Raw genomic sequence first — 12566 nt, forward strand, 5'->3', positions numbered from 1 at the left:
GTAATAATATTCCGAGAGGTAGGTTGATGCTAAAAGTTCACTCTGGGTCACATTAGATAAAGACCATTGTGAGACCCATTTCCACTATGTCACCATAGTGGATTGGCATATAACTCAGGGATGTAACCTACTTTTGCTTTCAGTTGGGGGCACTCATCTCCAGTTCAACCTTATCTTGGACAGATTGTCCACTTGAGAGGCTTAATCAAGACCTTGCCTTGATTTGGTCCTCTTGAGCTGTATCACAGTAGGCTAAAATAGAAAGTTTTTTTTCCTTCTTAACCTCACTAAAGTGACAGGAGTATTCTTTGAGTGAATTAGTCTTTTGAGCCAGGCAGTTGAGAGACATAAATGTTGCTTAGTCTGCTTGTATAGTAAACTCAGTCTTATTTATTTTTATTATTATTTGTTGTTGTTGCTTTGTTTTTTGTTTTTCGAGACAGGGTTTCTCTGTGTAACAACCCTGACTGTCCTGGAATTCACTCTGTAGACCAGGCTGGCCTTGAACTCACAGAGATCCTCCTGCCTCGGCCTCCTTAGTGCTCCTCTGCTTCTTGAGTGCTGGGATTAAAGACATGTGCCATTACCTCTGGTTCAGTCGTACAAATGTTAAATGAAACCTTTTGGTGTTTGGTAAAAAGTCAGAAATGGGAGATTTGATTTAGGTTCTAGTATTCTAATACTACCTGCAGATGACTCCTCAGAACTAACTTGGGTAGAGCATTCTGTGTTATTCTGGGGTAAAGAAGGGACCCAGCTTGTTATTGGAATGATAACACCAAGTAAATGCCTAATGCAAACTGTTAGTACTTGGCAGATGAGTAACTGATACAGACACACACTTATCTATGGCTTAGGCCCAGGTTAAAGAGCTTGCCCTGACTTGGTATGCTACTGCGGGCATGCAGTGCTCATTTGGTGTTAAGCAGTCTACTGTTTCTCTTCATTTCAGTGGTTTATTACAAGTCAAGTGTGAAAATAATGTCTAAACTGACATTTCATCAGCCAGTTTGAAGTCTACTTTTTGAAAGGGGATGGAGATGGGTATGAGGAGACTTGAACATGAGGAGAAGCCCTTACTTAACCCTTACATTATGGGAAATGAATCTAAATCTAAGCGAATTTGGAGTCTTGGAACTGAGTTAGCTTTTTGACTTATGATCCAGTCAATTTGTTTCTTAAGGTTTGGGGGATTTTGGACCCATCCCAGTGAAAGGTGAAAACCTAAAAACCAGCTGATGCCACTTGCCTTCGACATTGTGGGTAAGTTGTTTGCATTGCTTTAGATGGCCTAAAGTTAATCTGATTTTACTACTGTCTTGGTATGTGTTCTGTAGTGAGGAGAGTTAATTGTACACTGGCTGCCAGTTGTTTTGAGGTAAAGAAGTAGTAGCTCAGATTGAAACAATGGTAATTATGTGGTGACTACCATTTCCCTAACTCTTGCTAACTTACAATTACTCTTTGTGTCTGTTTACAGATGTTCATACCAGTGTACCAGGATCAGTTCTTCCTAATATAACAGTGTTCTTAGCTCTCCACAACAGACCAGGTCAATTGACTTAGTGTCCTTTAGTTTAAATCTAGTGTCACCAGTTCTTGTATCTGTTTTCCTAGGTAATGAAAGGTTTTATTTCTTTGGGAGCCAGAAAGGAGATTTGAGTGAGAATAATACCAAAAAGTGATGCAAACTGATTATTTGGAGTTATGTTATGGGAAAAGAGGGAAAAATGCCTAGTCTTTAAGATATATGCAAATGTGTTAAATGGTATTTAAACACCATAGGTTGGAACAAGTGGATGATGACTTCTGCTTCCTTGAGAGTTTGGCCTTGTCCACATCTTTGAACGGTGAATTTAATTGTTGGCTTTGGGGATGAGAGAGTCATAGGAGCCTGCATTGTACAGCAGTCTAAGCATCCTCATGTTCCCTTTCTGTCCTGCTGCTCATTGCTGAAGCATTCAACCTCAGGACTCAGTGGCTGGAAATAATGCTGTCACTGAGACCATTAGATCTAGATCAGCTCTGATGACTGGCAGATCTCTGTTAGCACTCTACAGAGGGCAGTACTTCATTTTCAGGGGCATTTAGCATCTTGTAGCCATTGTTCTTTTTGCCTGTCAGTCCAAGAGACTGGGTTGGAGAGATCTGCCCCTTGTTTTAGTAGTCAGTGCGTTTACTGTATTGAATGCAGTTAATTTTACTTCACCTAGTTTTGGAAGACACAAGAAAAAGTCAGACCCCTGCAAAACCTATGCCCCCTGCCTCCTGAGCACTGGTGATTACAAAAACCATGTACCACCAGGCTACCACAATGCTTCTTCCTCTTTTTCTCCTTAGCTAAGGTTTGAGGACCCCCCCCACCAAAAAAAAAAACAGAAGTATACTTGTGACAAAAATCAGGGCATTTTACTCTTTTTTTTTTCTTACCTCAAAGCTTCATTTTACAAAAAGTTCCTATAAGACTGTTGGGTTTCCAGATTTGATTTCATGGTCTGAGAATGAAATAAGGTGAAAACCAAGGATTTTAGTGGGAAAACAGAAATCAAATAAGACCAAGGTATGTGATGGGAAGCAGGATTCACTTACCCTGTCTTAGTTGGCTTCACAGTTTCTTTTAGGTCCTTATAGGCACTTAGCAGAATTTGAATCTAATTAAATTTTTGGTACGTGGCCTTCTGTGTTCCTTAGTTCTAAGCATTTTGTTACCAACTCTTAATTCTTTTCTTCAAGAACCCCTTATAATGTGGCACGTATGAAGCAGTGTTCAGTAATGGAATGAGAATACCCTACCTACTGTAGCACAAGTTGTGGATCTTTAAGTGGAAAGCTGGAGTTTCCCCCAGAGTGTTTCTAAAGGGACCAAAGTATATTCAAGTAGGAGTGGAGACTTCAGCACCCTGAGTTCTTTCAGTTTACTGAGACAGGGTCTTTATATGTAGCCCAGGCTGGCCTCAAACTCAAAGATCTCTTCTCTTGCCCTCCTAAGTGATGTTGGAATTGTATGGTATCACCATGTCTTGCTTCTAAGCTCTTAGATAACTAGTGGGTGTGGTTTAATAATAGCTGTGCAAAATGCTGAATTGTATATAGTTGTATTCCTAAGGACCTACTGTAGCTTCTGAACAAGAAAGCCCATCTATCCCCATTGACAGCAGTTTGATGTAAAGAGCCACAGTATTTACATAGGCCATCACTGTTTATGTTAAAAAGTATTTGGCTTCAGCTAGACATTTGCTTTAGCCAGGCATAGTGTCACACACTTGTGATACCCTACTCGGGGGTCTGAGGCAGGATTGTTGCACGCTTCAGTCCATCTTGGAGGCAGAGCTATATAGCATGACTCTGTTTCATACAAAACAAAAAAATTTGCACCGCTTCATGTCCCACACTTGCTCTGTATTCTTCAGTACTCAACTCAGGTGGAGGCAGGAGGATCAGAAGTTCAGGGCCATCCTCAGCTACATAGAGCTTTTGAGGCCAGCTTGGGGCTGTGTGAGATCTCATCACAAAAACCAAACACCTGCCTATCCCCTTCACATTTGCTTTATATTCACATTTCAAAAGGAGAAAGTCAGGATACCTTAGAGAAGATGCTGAGACTAGCAGCATGGGTCCTAGGAGGCAGGATCAGTTTGGAATTAACACTCTTAGGCCCTTTAAAGAGACAATTTTTCCTAACTGGTGGTGTTTTCAGGAGTGGTGAGTTAAATAGTGAATGCTCTATTAATTTTTAAGAATATTTTCATAGTTCTTGTGTTTCTATAATCAATTTTTATTTGAAATAACTAGTCACTTCTAATCATTTACTTAAAACTGTCACTGAAAAGCTCATGTTCATAGGAAGAATTCTACTTTGGGCTTCCTAACTTTATGAGGTCTACCGGTTTTTCTTGAGGCACTGAGTAGTTTAGTTGAGGTGAGTGAAATAGCAATCCTTTATTCATTTATTTAGTTGTAAGTGGAGGTGTCATGGAAAGGCTACATTGGGGAAGAGACTTGTCTAACTAAGGGAGCATCACTCTCCAGGAGGGCTCGGGACCTGCTCCCCATGAGAACATGCGTGGACAAGAGTGTAGGGATGCAGTGGATGGCGTGACTATACTAGTTTTCACAGTTGACTGGGCATTCATGATGGGGTGCTTAAGGCTGTTGCAATCATTTTTTTTTCTACTAATTTCTCTTTCTGTCATTTAGGAGTTCATATATTTTTAAGATTTTTATTATTTAAAACTTGAGTTCTCAAATCAGAAGCTGGTGAGATGAGAAATGCAATGCGCTTGACACTAGGTAGTGGTGCTTGTTGTTTAGCAACCTTCCTCTGGGAGCTGCAACAGTTACTTGTGAATGCCCAGATAGTTCCTGACTGACCTACTACAAATGTGAAATAACAGCCAAAGCTATTGAAGAAAATCATTTTTTAAAGATTTTATTTATCATGTATACAATCTTCTGGCTACATGCCAGCAGAGGGCACCAGATCTCATTCAAGGTGCCTGTGAGCCACCATGTGGTTGCTGGGAATTGAACTCACAACCTCCTGAAGAGCAGTCAGTGCTCTTAACTGCTGAGCCATCTCTCCAGCCCCAAGAAAGTCATTTTAAACTTTCTATTTCTACAACATCTGTGTTTTCTTTGGCGAGTCCAAATAGTTCTTCAGTGTTTTTCCCCCTATGGTTTATTTTCATTTATATATGTGTGTCTGTATAATTGTATGTCTGTGTGCGTGCACTCACCCATGGATGTCAGAAGAGAGCACCCTTGGAGCTAGAAGCAGTTGTGAGTAACCCAGTGTGGGTGTTGGAAATGAACTCAGGTCCTGTGGAAGAACAGTACATGCGCTTAAACTACTGAGCCATATCTCCAGCTCTAATTTTTCTTTAAAAATTTTATTCTGCTGGGTACTTGTGGATCTGACTGAAGGACTTGATTTCCTAGTGTTAGAAATAGGAAATAGTCCTCTTGAGCTGGTGATAGGCATAGATTCTGTGATTACATCAAGCAATAAAGTGTCATGTGAGCATTGGTGAAGTTGGCTTTAATGTGTGTATCTGTTTCAGAGGTTATTAATTACATTGTTCCAACAGTTTTCTGGCAGTAACTGAGTGTCCAGCAACTCAGCTCTGATACTGTCTGGAATTAGCACAGACCCCACATGCCAATGACTCAGTTTTAACAAGATTGCGCCACTTAGATGCTAGCTGTGGGTATTCACCAGTTATCCTAACTTCTTATAAACTACAAGTTCAGGAGTTCCCACAGCCACTCACTTGTCAGGTTTGATATTATGCTAACACGATTCACAGAACTCAAGCAATGTGTGATAATTAAGATTCCTCCTTCTCCTCCTCTTTGACTTTTTGAGACAGGGTTTGTCTGTGTAACAGCTCTGGCTGTCCTGGAACTCGATTTGGATTGGTAGGCCAGGCTGGCCTTGAACTCCTGCCTCATCCTCCCCAATGTTGGAATTACAGATATGACCCACCATACCTGACTTTGTTCTCCCATTTTGTAATTCTGGAGTAACATTAGCTATTCTTTGTTTTGGGTTGTAAGAAACAGACTCTGGCCTTTAATGCCAGCACTTGGGAGGCAGAGGTAAGCAGATCTCTGTGAGTTTGAGGCCAGCCTGATCTATAGAGCGATTTCCAGGACAGGCTACAAAGCTACAGAGAAACTCTGTCTCAAAAAAAAAAAAAAAAAAAAAAACCAAACAGAAGAGAGAAAGGAAAGAAGAAAGGAAGGAAGGAGCAGCAGACTCGGTATAATATGAAAAGCATTCCTAGAGTGTGCTGCATTCCTGAACTCAAAGATGTACTAATGCTAGACCTCCCTAATTTCAGAAACAAGGTGACTTGCTGGTACAGTCTCCATGTACTCTCATTACATTTATTTGTTTGTTTGTTTATTTGAGACAAGGTCTCACTATATAGTCCTTGGTTGCCTGGAACTTGCTATTTAGACTAGGCAAATCTTGAACTCCCAGATCCACCCACTTCTGCTTCCCAAGTGATAGGATTAAAGTCGTGTGTTCTGTGTTACTCTTTAATACGAAAAATGTTTGGATGTACATAATCACTGATTAAAAGCACAGATCTAGAATTAGCACTATGGTTGTAAATCTGAAGTTCACTTGCCACTTGGAACTTGGGTGAGCCACATCTCTCTAAGACTCAAGTCTGTCGTGTGTCAAATGAAATTCATCACAGTAAATAGTTGTAATGATTATTAGTGCATTTGAGTAACCTTATATAGTATGTGTCATATAAAAGCATTATTATTATCATTGTTATTATTTATTAGCTACATGGCATATGTTGCTAAGCTTACCTGGATTGCAGTTCATAAGAAGGGGCTATATCATTCTACCGCCTATAGAGTTTGTAAAACATTGCTAGGTCCACAGTTATCACTTGAAAATAAAACCTGCCCTCCGTATCTGAGAAATAAATACATGAGTGAATCTAATGGAAACTTCCAACTTGTTTCCAAAGCTGTCCTAAAAATTAGATATGGAAAATCTTGCTTCTGAAGTCCCATAGAACAGTGGTTCTCAACCTTTCTAATGCTACGACCCTTTAATACAGTTCCTTATGTTGTGGTGATCCCAACCATAAAATTGATTTTGTTACTATTTCACAACTGTAATTTTGCTACTGTTATGAATCATAATGTAAATATTTGATGTGCAGGAATGTTTTAAGGTGACCCCTGTGAAAAGGTTGTTTGACCCCCAAAGGAGTCTCAACCCACAGATTGAGAACCATTGCTGTAGAGCCTGTGTGAGTCTAGCAGTGGGAGACAAAGGGCTAAGATATTGCTGGCTCTAAAATTGGGATGCTGATCCAGGAGACATTTTTGTCTTTGAAGTTCAGTGAGTTGGACAAGCCTTTTTGAGACTTTGGATGGAAACAGATTTGTTTCAGCCAATGCAGGTTATCTGAGAAGATCAGCTGCTAAGTACCATGTTGTACCTGTTGTTTGTAGGGAAAAGTGAAAAGCCCAGCCCTGCTTCAGACTCACTTGCTGGTTAACTGAGGCCAGGTCCCTAAGACTCCTGGAGAGTCTGTTCTAGGGGACCACTGGTGTACATAGTGTCCTTTAGTCTAGTCTGTACTCTGCTACTAGTTGCTGTGTCTTTATGCAGGTCACATCCAATTCTGTGCTTTCTTTAACTAGGACACAAAGGATTAGGATTAATTTACTGTTTTTCAAAGTGTGACTTTGGCAGAATTTTTTTACTTTTATATTTTATTTTTTGTGTTCAGGGGGTACATGCATGAAGGCCAGAGGACAACTTGAGGAAACTAGTTGTCCCTTTCCACCATGAGAGTTACAGGGATTGAACCCTGTCATCTGGCTTGGAGGCAAGCCCCCTTCCCTGCTGAGTCGTCTCCAGGGCCCTGGTTATATGTAAATGTGTTGCTGAAATGATTGCACTAAAGTATTTTTGCACCAGTGATGATTCTGGGGAGTACATGGTGAATGGTTTTTATTTTTCAGTTCAACTTTTCAATGTGTAGTATGAAAATGTGTAACTAGCATGTCACACCTGTGACTACATGGATAATGGTGCTAAGAATGGTTGAAAATGTTCTTTTTTTTTCCCTTTTCTTTCTTTTAGACAGGCGCTATGCCACAACCCCAATAAAGCTCCTATTTTGGCTTGCTTGGAGTTCACTATGTAGATAGACCAGCCTGGCTTCAGATTCACAGAAATCCACTTGCTCTGTTTCTTAAGTGCACTACTATGCCAAGCAGGTCTAATTTTCTTTTAAGCTTTTAGAAAAATACCAGGTGGTCAGTTGGGAAATGGGAGTATAAAAGAACAAGGGTGGGCTGGGTGTTGGTGGTGCACACATTTAATCCCAGCACTCAGGAGGCAGAGGCAGGTGGATCTCTGTGAGTTCAAGATCAGCCTGGTCTACAGAGTGAGTTCCAGGACAGTCTCCAAAGCAATACAGAGAAACCCTGTCTCAAACCCCCCCCACCAAAAAAAAGAACAAGGGTGGGACAGGGGTGACTGCCTTGTAACTTCAGAAGTAGTAAGTGTAGTGCTGAGCCACACCTTACTTCATGATGTCTTTGTGGAATTGACAGACCCAAATTTGTGCAGATTTGAAGACTTGTCTAACTCAAGCAGACTGACAAATCCAACAGAAATACCCATAGATTGTGCAGAATCTAAAATAAAGACATTGCCCAAATCCCATGGATGCATTGTATAGAATTTTAAATATCACAGATGTTAGTAAGTGGTACCTTTAGTTTTGAACAGTGAAAAAGTGAATATTGCCATTTTCTCCTCACTATCTGTATTGATCATTATTCATTCACTCTTTGATATTGGGACTCCTTAAGGTATGAGTCTAGGACCTGGAGCTAGGAGAAAAAGCCAGACTATGGATCTGGAACCCAGATTTAAGATTTTGGAAGTCTAGGCTCAGCCTCTTCTAAGAGGTGATCTATGCATTACTTGTTGGTAAAGGGATATTGTGACTTGTGTCCTAAAATCAAGTTGAGTACCAAAACAGTGTTAAAAACCCTACCTTACTCATTCTCATAAAGATCTTGAGAGGCAATAAGTAGTGATAGAAGTCATAGCATCTTATAGGAGGTGCTATCCCTTAACCCCAGCAAAACTGCCATATAGAGCTCAAATTTCTGTGGAGATAGAAATAGAAGCTGAAAGATCTTGAGAGGCAATAAGTAGTGATAGAAGTCATAGCCTCTTATAGGAGGTGCTATCCCTTAACCCCAGCAAAACTGCCATATAGTTAAAATTTCTGTGGAGATAGAAATAGAAGCTGAGAAAGCTTCAGATGTAGTCTGTGTTTCTTGTGTTTTGTTTGTTTTAAAGCCGTAATTACCCACAGTCCCTTTACTTTTTCCTCATGTTTTAACACTATTAACTTTTATTATCTGCCTTTGGTGGTTAGTTGGTATTTTGCAAACAATCTTTGCTTTCTTTTTCAAATTTACATTTTATTTATTTGTGGGGGTGTGGTGTATTCATGTACCAAGGTGAGTATGTTAAACTCAAGACAATTTGTGGGAGTCCATTGTCTCTACCATATGAGTTCTGGAGACCAAACTCAGGCTTGACAGCAAGTCATGGTCTAGTTTGCTTTTTGTTGCTGTAATAGCACTGACCAAAACCAACTTGAGGAAGAAAGGGCTTATTTAATCTTACACTTTATTAGTCTGACATCTAGGGAAAGGCAGGAACCCCTGAGAAACAATGTTTACTGGCTTGCTTGGTTACTTGTACAAACCAAGCCAACTTGCCCAGGAGTGGCACCACCCCTAGTGAGCTGGGCCCTTCCACATCAACTGGTACTCAAGAAAATGCCACAGGTCAGTTTAATAGAGGCAGTTTCTCAATTGAGATTCCTTCTTCCATGTATGTCAAGTTGATATGCAAGATCAGCTATCACATGCACTTAACAGCCAAGCTGCCACACAAGAACCTTGTTCTACTGAGCTGTGTTTCCCAACTGAGATGAGATCAGTGCTCTGTGTCCATTTTCATATCAGTTTAACTTTGTCATTCATACAGTTTTGTTTTCTGAAAGGTTGTGACTTGTGTTAAGGTGGGCTAGGAAAGGGAAAAGGCCTTTAAAAAAATCTCCATTTGTACTAAGATCTACTCTAAGCAAGTGTTCTTTGAACAGACTTTATTTGGATTCCAAGTTAGTCAATGTGCTCTTTTCCTTGGATGTAAAAATCACAAGACCACCTTTTGATTGAGAGTAGAGATTGCATGTCTGAAATAGCCTGTATTCCCTAGTGGGGAAGCCAGTCATATATAAGTGGCAACTGGTGAATCTGAATAAATCTGAAAGAGGATGGAAGGGAGTCATAGTGGTTGCCTTTGCCCTACAGCAAGCCTTTGCAAGACTAGAGACAGTTGTTCATTTTCTTCTGTTCTTGGGAAATTGCCATTGGATCAATATATCTTGGTTTCCAGCACCATTTACTATGGTCTTCTTAGTTCATCCAGGATGTTTTCATTCTGAGAGAAAGCTTGGGGATTACTGAGATGGCCAAGTGGATAAAGGCACTTGCCAGCTTGTGGTAGAAGGAGAGAAGCAACTCTAGAAATTGTCCTCTGACCACCACAAGGTCAATAAATGAATTAAAAATAGTCTTTTCAAGAGTTTGGAAACTTGAACTTTTGTGACAGTTTCAATCAGACAAAAACATTAACTGGAGACTTAATTGTCACTTTGAACTATTCCTTAGCCAAAAAACAGAAGTTGCTTAATTTATCAGCACATTTGTTTTCTAAGTATCCAGTTCTCAGTCATTGCCTGACCCAGCAAAAATAGCTAATAAAGTTATGCAACAGGTGAAAACCTTTCCAGTTGCCTTTTCCCCAGTTGTAAGGAAATGTTTTTTTTCCTCTAAAATAACTCATTCTAAGCCCCTCCCCTTCCGATTTCCATATTTCCTATTTGCATACAATACTTGGCTTCATACAGATTTAGAAGGTCCCAGCACTTAGTACTTGTCAAAATCTGAGTAAATACTAGAGCTTTTGATGGCACAGCAGCTTAACAAGACAAGACTCGAACATTGCTTAAGGTTTCCAAACAGGATAAAAGATAATTTCTCCTTAAGAAGAAACAGATTTTGTAGTTTTCCAGTTAGAAATATATGAGCAAGGGCATGACTTTCCCAGATGGAATGTGTATCATTCATAGAAGACTTCTGAAACTCAAAACCATTCTTGTAAGCTAGAAAATCTTGGCCTTAAAAATGTTTTTCTTTCACCATTGTATTCAAGAGAATTATATGTAGCTCGCTGTTCTGGTGGACAGGCACCGTAGTGGTTAACTATTTGGTGTTTCAGGAAGAGAAAGGGGCTTATATGTTGCCAGATATTCTTTCTAACAGATTGAGTAGACACAGTTAGACATTTTGTAAAATCAATGTTCTAAGGCGCAGTGATATCAAAGCAGGTGCCAGCAGGTCAGTAGAAAGGAGTTCTGTGAGAAGAAAATCTGATCTAGGGCTGAAGAAACAAAACCAGAGAATCAGGAAGGAGGAGACATTACTAGCAATGCTAATGGTAAAGCAAAGCTATAGAGACAGGTAAGGCCATGGCATCTTGGGAAATACTTTAGTACATTAATGTGCCCAAGCAGCTGAAATGAAAAGGTTGGGGGTAATGGCAGTAGTTGAGGTCAGGTCCAGGAGAGTCTTGTGTGCCTTGGTGAGTTTAGATGTGAGTCTGTAGTGAAAAGGATCTATAATTTGGGGTGGGGAGTCCTAGGGATTGTATCCAGTGGACTGGATACAAGGTGAAGACTATACACCATTGAGCCACATTCCCAGCCCTAGAAAATGGTTTTGAGTAGGTACATTGAATGTCTACACTGTGTCTGTGTGTGATCATTTCTTGTGCAGTGGGAGATTGGAAGTAGGTAAAGTCCTTGTGAGGGCACTGCACTCAAGAAAGCTGAACTGAGTCATTGTAGCATTAAGGAGGAAATTTGGCATAATCTGACAAAATTTATTGCTTGTGTGTCCCACAATGGCAGATGAAGCCCTATAGAGACCAGGGGATACAGATTCCACTGTCTCATATTGCACTATATGTGTTGTCTTGATTATTACCTTGGTTCATCCTAGCAGATGACAAGATGGCAGCCATGACACTAACAATCCATTGCTTAGATCTCAAGAATCCCATCTGCCTGAACCTCCTTGCATCATTTCTGCCTGCAGGCTACTGGTCAGAAGTAGACACCTTTCCCCACCTACATGAAAGGAAGCTGGGAGATAGGAGAGCAAATGGAATATACAGTTATTTCAATAAGGACTTGTATGGGGTAGTTCTCTGCTTTTCTTTTTCCTTCCTTCCTCCCTCTCTCCCTTCCTCCCTCCCTCCCTCCCTCCCCTCCCTCACTTCCTTCCTGTCTCTGTAGTCTGGAACTTGAAATCCTGCCTTAGTCTCCCAAGTGCTAGGATTACAAGAGTGTACTGCCATACCTGGCAAATTGCTTTATTTCTGAGTTTATTTCCTCACCTATAAGATAGAGATAGCAGAAACATCCCTCTTTGTGGGTATCTGTGAAGATTAAATGGTATGACAACTGGAAATTACTTAATGTGTCTTAACACATAGGGAAACTTCAAGCCTGGTCTTGAGATTTTCTAAACTGTAGGTCATTTCTCCTTGGAGGGTCATAACCAACAGCTGAAAACAAACTAGAAAAGGAAATAATCAGAGCACATCACAGGGAAGAGTCAGTCAGTATTGTGTCATGAAAGCATCTCTCCAACCCCAGAATCCATTTCTTGTTGCAGGTTGCAGTTTAAGTTTGAAAGCTTCTACCCCTTTCAAGCTCTCCTCCTCAGAGGCTTAGGGACATTGTTGCCCCAAATAAAATACCACTCTTGTTTGAAAGAGTCTTTGTTTAAAGACAGTCTCAGATTGTGTAGCTCAGGCTACCCTGTAACTTGCTATTATAGCCTGCTGGTCCTGAATGTACAAAGATCCACCTCTCTGCTAGGGTTTAAGGCAGGTACCACCATACCCAGCTTGTTAGTCTTATTTT

General features: G+C 40.4%; 1 protein-coding gene across 5 annotated transcripts in view; it reads left to right on the top strand.

Moving 5' to 3' along the window:
- Dcun1d3 (defective in cullin neddylation 1 domain containing 3) overlaps window positions 1-12566 on the top strand; it is a 38556-nt gene that overhangs the window by 3355 nt on the left and 22635 nt on the right. For 2 of the 5 annotated variants that reach the window (XM_040755504.1, XM_021229346.2), the window contains exon 2: window positions 1184-1263. The exons of the other annotated variants lie outside the window; for them this stretch is intronic. The gene's annotated coding sequence lies outside the window, so the exon portion shown is untranslated. The remainder of the gene's footprint in view (window positions 1-1183; window positions 1264-12566) is intronic. 5 annotated transcript variants of the gene reach the window in all.

This window comes from Mesocricetus auratus, unplaced genomic scaffold (genome assembly GCF_017639785.1).
Source record: "Mesocricetus auratus isolate SY011 unplaced genomic scaffold, BCM_Maur_2.0 Super-Scaffold_4256, whole genome shotgun sequence".
Classification (NCBI taxonomy): domain Eukaryota; kingdom Metazoa; phylum Chordata; class Mammalia; order Rodentia; family Cricetidae; genus Mesocricetus; species Mesocricetus auratus.